This window comes from Paramisgurnus dabryanus, chromosome 3 (genome assembly GCF_030506205.2).
Source record: "Paramisgurnus dabryanus chromosome 3, PD_genome_1.1, whole genome shotgun sequence".
NCBI classification, from domain to species: Eukaryota; Metazoa; Chordata; class Actinopteri; order Cypriniformes; family Cobitidae; genus Paramisgurnus; species Paramisgurnus dabryanus.
This window is the reverse complement of record NC_133339.1, coordinates 50,501,191-50,508,602: the sequence shown is the minus strand read 5'-3', so window position 1 is coordinate 50,508,602 and position 7,412 is coordinate 50,501,191. Positions and strand designations below refer to the sequence as shown.

At 45.9% G+C, this 7,412-nt stretch overlaps 1 long non-coding RNA gene across 1 annotated transcript; it reads left to right on the top strand.

Annotated features, from left to right (window-relative positions):
• The first annotated feature begins 624 nt into the window (after window positions 1–624).
• On the top strand, window positions 625–7,412 carry LOC135761064 (uncharacterized). The gene is made up of 5 exons (XR_010537691.1): window positions 625–696; window positions 6,440–6,499; window positions 6,589–6,679; window positions 6,778–6,857; window positions 7,045–7,412. It is a non-coding gene; the product is annotated as an uncharacterized lncRNA (long non-coding RNA).

Genomic DNA, 7,412 nt, shown 5'->3' with positions numbered 1-7,412 from the left:
GGCTCCACCCCCGTCCCAAAGCATTCACAGGCGGTCTAGTCCTCGTGCAGCAGAGCAGAGTCTCTCCCAGCTGCAGTGAGGGCAGGAGAAGTGGTTATCTATCCACGTCCAGACGGCATAATCGTGCATGCGGGAAGCCGGAGCAGGCGGATCCCATGATGGCTTACATTAATGGCGAGATGTTAATGTAAAATGGTCTTTGAATAAAATGAATCACTGTACATAAAATAAATGTACTTGAGGGAACGGAGCAGCAGCACATTTAGAACAGACAAACTGTACGGAGCTGACGCGTTAATGGGCTATTTACCTACAAAACAACGTTTCCCATCATTTATCAGTGTATGTTTTGAAACTGGACTGTTTGGCCATATAAACATGAACATACACACATTTCGTTTTATGAGAACAGAACAGATAAACAAACGAGAAAACATTTTCAGGCATTCATGTGTATTAAAATAAAATTTTTGACAGTTCGGAGAGAAAAAGAAACGTGAAAAAAGCCAATGTAGTAAGAATGCAAATGACACAATGACGTAATCTAGCGACATTTAGCGACTTTCCAAGCCAGCTTTAGCTACTTTCCATTGAAAATAGTTGGCAACACTGATGGGCTTGACGGGAAGATTCAAAATCGCGAACCGTTACTGCATGAATTACTCTCGGTCTCTTTGTTTGCTCATCGACATTACGGTAAGTTTGATTTAATTCATTTGCCTGCATCACGCTGATCGGTTGCCTATTGGTTGTTCATATTATGTTATTTACTATGATTCGTTTTTGTCTTTATACTAGAACTGTTTGAATTTAAAGCACAAAAAGTAAAACTTTAAGGGTATACGTGGTACACAGCGGTAAACATGAGGTTAAAAATATGCGAAGTAACATTCAAACCGGGCTGTTAGAAGAATCAATTCGATGTTTAAATTTTTAAAAACAAAACTTTAAAGAAGCCAAGATGAGACGTTCTTTGCTTAAAACAAACAAAGCAACAGTAACTTGTGTGTTGAAATGTTAGCAGCTAGCAAGTGTCTCTCTGCTATTTTAAATTATACAGACGATCTTTTGTTGTTAAAAGCTCATTGCTTTAGTTCTGGTAGATGCTGCTTATTTTTCAAGACCGTTTTAATAGCTTTATATTGATTTAGAACAAAGCCAGCTTCACTTTGAGATTGTTATGACACACGAGAGGAAACAAATGCGAGTTAAGAGGTTTATTAAACACAGAGTAAATAGGTGGATGCAAACAGCAGAGCGGGTGACACAGGCAGTTGAGGTGGCCAGCGTGGAAACAGGAAAAACTCCGGTCTGTGGAAATCCAAATCCAAAATCCAAAAACACGACACGAACACGAACAAGAGAGCTGGAACACCGGAACACACAGCACGAGACCTCACTGACATCCACAACGATCTGACAAAGAACATGAGAACTGAGTGAGTATATATGGGTGAGATAATGAGCTGCAGCTGGAGCGAGTTGATGACAATCAGGTGCGCTGGAGGTAAGTGCCACACACACCCACACCCGCACACACAAACACAACACAGCCATGTGAATCAGGAAGGAAACAATGCATTCATAAACCGTGACAGTACCCCTCCCTCTAGGAACGCCGCCTGGCGTTCCCAGACTCCTTTACCTGCCGATTGAACTCATCGATAAGGGAGTGATCCAGTATGTCCCGAGCAGGTACCCAACTTCTCTCCTCCGGACCGTAACCTTCCCAATCCACCAAGTACTGAAATCCGCGTCCCCTCTGCCTAGAGTCCAGAATGCGATTTACAGAATATGTGGTCACCCCATCTACGAGACGAGGCGGGGGGGGAACCAGGGCAGGCGGATTAAGGCGTGAAAAAACACAGGTTTAATTTTGGAAATATGAAAGGCGGGATGTACTCTCCTGTACGCAGGAGGAAGACTAAGGCGGACAGTCACTGGATTAATGATTTTAGTGACCTTGAACGGGCCAATAAATTTGGGAGCTAACTTATTAGATACGGATCGGAGAGGAATATTCTTGGTAGAAAGCCACACTCTTTGACCAACGACGTACCTCGGAGGCCTAGACCGGTGGCGATCGGCTCTGGCCTTGGTGCGCTCCCGCACCTGGAGTAAAACCTCACGGGTTCTAGTCCAGGTGCGACGACACCTCTGAACAAATGCGTGAGCAGAGGGGACCGTGACTTCGGATTCCAGACTGGGAAAAACAGGTGGTTGGTAACCTACACTACACTGAAACGGCGACAGGCCCGTAGCTGATACCGGTAAAGAATTGTGGGCGTACTCCACCATAGAGAGCTGTTGACTCCAGGATGAAGGATTCTTGGAAACCAGACATCGCAACACTCTCTCCAGATCTTGGTTGGCTCTTTCGGTTTGACCATTGGTCTGGGGATGAAACCCGGAGGAAAGACTAACAGTCGCCCCTAGCAACTTGCAAAACTCACGCCAAAATTTGGACACGAACTGGGGACCCCTGTCGGAAACCACGTCTGACGGGAGGCCATGTAAGCGAAAGACGTGGTTTACGACAATCAACGCTGTCTCCTTGGCTGACGGTAATTTGGGCAAGGGAATAAAATGAGTCGCCTTCGAGAATCGGTCCACCACTGTCAAAACAACCGTGTTGCCCTGGGAGGGCGGGAGGGCGGTAACAAAATCTAGAGCGATGTGGGACCAGGGTCTCGAAGGGACGGGCAGCGGTTGAAGTAACCCATCAGGAGGACGATTGGAAGTCTTACCACTGGCGCAAACCGAACAAGCCAAAACAAAACTGTGAATGTCTCGAGCCATACGTGGCCACCAGAATCGTTGCTTGACCAAATATCTGGTTCGACTAACTCCGGGATGACAAGCAATATTGGAACAATGACCCCACTGAATGACATTGGACCTTAACCTCTCCGGCACAAATAAGCGATTCGGTGGACACCCGACCGGAGGCGTTACCCCTTCTAGAGCCGCTTTGACTCTCGATTCGACCTCCCATACGAGTGCGGAGATAACTATCCTCTCCGGTAAAATACACTCGGGAGTAGACAGGCGTTCGGAATGATCAAAAATGCGTGACAAAGAATCGGGTTTGATGTTTTTAGAACCCGGACGATACGAGAGAGAAAAATCAAAACGACCGAAAAAAAGTGCCCACCGAGCCTGCCTGGAGTTCAGTCTTTTAGCCGTTCTAATATATTCCAAGTTCTTATGATCGGTCCAAACGATAAAAGGTACCCCGGAACCCTCTAACCAGTGGCGCCATTCTTCCAATGCTAACTTGACGGCCAGCAACTCTCTATTACCAATATCGTAATTACGTTCCGCGGGGGACAATCGATGTGAAAAAAACGCGCAAGGGTGCATCTTGTCATCTGAGGAGGTGCGTTGTGATAACACTGCTCCTACCCCCACCTCTGACGCATCGACCTCGACCACGAACTGACGTAAAGAATCAGGGGCAATGAGAATAGGGGCTGAAACAAAGCAACCTTTCAGTTTGGCAAACGCAGCCTCAGCTGCGTCTGACCACCTGAACGTAGTTCGTGGAGAGGTCAAGGCGGTCAGAGGTGCGGCTAGCTGGCTGAAATTGCAAATAAAACGTCGGTAAAAATTGGCGAACCCCAGAAACCTCTGCAGGGCCTTACGGGAATCTGGACTTGGCCAATCTACCACAGCCTTAACCCTTTCAGGATCCATACGCACTCCCTCAGTAGAGATGATGTACCCCAGAAATGGTACCGACTGTGCGTGAAACTCGCATTTCTCCGCCTTGACAAAAAGCCCATTCTCTAGCAACCTCTGAAGCACTCGTCTGACGTGTTGCACATGTTCCTGGAGAGATGAAGAAAAAATCAATATGTCATCCAGGTAGACATATATGAACTGGTCAACCATATCTCGCAACACATCATTGACGATTGCCTGGAAAACTGCTGGCGAATTTGATAATCCGAAAGGCATCACCAAATATTCAAAATGGCCGCGAGGGGTGTTAAAAGCAGTTTTCCATTCATCCCCCTCCCTTATGCGGACCAAATGATAAGCATTACGTAAGTCCAATTTTGTAAAGACGGATGCTCCCTGCAACCTCTCGAAGGCTGAAGACATCAACGGCAAAGGATAAGTATTCTTAACCGTGATGTTGTTCAACCCTCGGTAGTCAATACAAGGTCGCAGAGTACCATCCTTCTTCCCCACAAAAAAGAACCCCGCCCCCGCCGGAGAAGAGGAAGGGCGGATGAACCCGTTTGCTAGAGAATCAGAAATGTATTTCTCCATAGCCTCCCTTTCGGGAATCGAAAGCGAATATAACTTGCCTTTAGGCGGAGACTTACCTGACATTAACTCAATAGCACAGTCATAGGGACGATGCGGAGGGAGAGAAGCAGCACGAGACTTACTGAACACTTCCTTCAGGTCGTGGTACTCCGCGGGCACGTTAGATAAATCCACTGCCTCCTCCTGAAACACAGACAAAGGCACAGACGAACAGGCAGAAACAAGACAAGACTCATGACACTTAACACTCCAAGCACACACTGAGTTGCTCTGCCAGTCCACTTTGGGGTTATGAAGCCTTAACCAGGGGTGTCCAAGTACAACGGGTGCCAGTGGTGAGTCCAGAATGTAAAAAGAAATTATCTCTGTGTGATTGCCAGACGTGATGAGTGTGATGTTCTCGGTGGAAAAAACTATGGTGGGAAGATCCTGTCCGTTGAGTGCATGAACTGAAATCTGTTGTGAAAGAGGTCTGAGTGGTATGTTGTGTCTGATGGCGAATGAATGGTCCATAAAATTACCTTCTGCACCCGAATCCACCAACGCCTGGCAATCGTGATGATGTGCTGGCCACCTCAGTCTCACCGGGAGGAGCGTAGATGTAGATGAGGACTTCTCGGCTGAGACCCCGCCCGATAGTAGCCTCAAACTTACTACCGGGCTGGGCCTTTTACTGGACAGTTGTAAGCAAAGTGACCAGTCCCGCCGCAATATAAACAAAGGCCCTGGGATCTCCGCCGCTCCTTTTCCTCCCGGGAGAGTCGGGCTCGACCCACCTGCATGGGCTCGGGATCGTTGGCATGGCCGACCGCGTCTCCACCAGTGACTCTAGGCCCCTCCGTTCTGCTGACGCCGGAGCTGGGTGTGACTCTGCGATTCATCCGAGACAGACGGGAATCGACTCTCAAGGCCAGTTCAATGAGTCCATTGAGTGTAGTGGGTAACTCCGTGGTGTAGATCTCCCTATGGACGCGGTCAGCCAGCCCATGCAGGAACATATCCCACTGCGCCTCCTCATTCCATTGACACTCGGCAGCAAGCGTTCTGAACTCAATCGAATAATCCGAAATGGATCTCTCCCCTTGCTTCAACTCCGCCAGCAGACGAGCCGCTTCCCTACCGGCGAGAGCCCGATCGAAGACTCGCTTCATCCCCGCTGAAAGTGTCTGGAATGAGGCGCAGCATGGATCTTGATTCTCCCACACCGCCGTTCCCCAGAGCGCCGCCTTACCCGTCAAAAGGGTTAACACAAACGCCACCTTGGTACGTTCGTTGTTGAAGGTTCTAGGTTGCAAAGAGAAATGCATAGAGCAACGTGTTAGAAACGCTCTACAAAAATTCGGCTCACCAGCATATGATTCAGGCACAGGTAGGCGGGGCTCCGAGGACGTGTTGTTTTCCGGTGGTATGGGCTGGACGGGCGGTGTGGGCGGCGCAGTGGGCATCTGTAGTTGTTGAAATTGTTGGGTGAGCTCCGATACCTGTGCCACCAACGCTTGGACAGCGCGACCCGTCTCACAGAGATTGCGTTCTTGGGACTCCATACGTCGGTTGCTGCGATCAAAGAATTCCTCCATGGATGTAATATTGGAACTCGCTGCTTCCATCAGTTGGTCAGATCGTTCTGTTATGACACACGAGAGGAAACAAATGCGAGTTAAGAGGTTTATTAAACACAGAGTAAATAGGTGGATGCAAACAGCAGAGCGGGTGACACAGGCAGTTGAGGTGGCCAGCGTGGAAACAGGAAAAACTCCGGTCTGTGGAAATCCAAATCCAAAATCCAAAAACACGACACGAACACGAACAAGAGAGCTGGAACACCGGAACACACAGCACGAGACCTCACTGACATCCACAACGATCTGACAAAGAACATGAGAACTGAGTGAGTATATATGGGTGAGATAATGAGCTGCAGCTGGAGCGAGTTGATGACAATCAGGTGCGCTGGAGGTAAGTGCCACACACACCCACACCCGCACACACAAACACAACACAGCCATGTGAATCAGGAAGGAAACAATGCATTCATAAACCGTGACAGAGATAACCTAGATGCTTATTGTAAAGAAGCTTGGAGTCATAATATATTTAACGTTATATGTTTGCTGTTCTTCTTCTTTTTAAATATGAAGTCTATTCATGTTTGTGTTTACAGAGGTCATGTACACTGTGGTCAACTTTGTGGACGATGAAGAGGTTTCTGGGTAAAGATGATGTATGTTTATTCATTCAATTTTTAAAATCAAACATGTTAGATAGTAAACAGATGTATGTGATTTTGATTTTTAATTCTGTGCTTGCCAGAGAAATATAACGAAGTAACAGTGGAAGCTAAAACATCAGACTGATCCAGACACTGAAGAAATTGATGTCACTGCAATCTGGCCAAAATGATGTAAGTTTAATAATGAAATTATTAAATTAAAGAGGTTAAATAGTTAATAGATGTGTTATGATGTATGTGATTCTATTTTTTTATTCTGTGTTTGATAGACAACAATATTGAACTAGCCTACTGTAATGAAGCTGCAGAACAACACAGAGACTCTGAGGACATCAACACAGAAAATGAAGTAAGAAGATATATATTATGAAGTTCTTTGATCATATGTTGTTGTATCTTTGTACAGTTTAATGTAAACTTTCTAAAATGTACAACTTTAATTCTATGTCATTTGATTTGTCGTGTGTGTGTGTATGTGTATGCGTATATGTGTATTAGTATTATGCCAAATACAATGTACTTTTATATTTCCAAAGGGTTCCAAAGAGATGTCTGTCCAGATGAGGGTGCATCAACTTTACCTTTGCTGACAACAGTTAACTTAACTCAAACCATTTAAGGAAATCGGTTGCCTTAAACCATTAAGTTTTAAAAAACATACATTTGAGTACTGTGAACTTAAGTCTTGTGCAATTATGCACTTATATTTAGGTAGTGTGAACTTAAATATAAGTGCATAACTGCATGTGACTCAATTTTTTTAAGTTCACAGTACTCAAATCTATGTGTTTTAAAACTTGAATGGTTTAATGCAACCGGTTTTCTTAAATGTGAGAAATGACAGTGTTACAGTGAGAAATGTTTGATTAATTCCAAGACAGAGCTCTGCTATTGAATCTACACT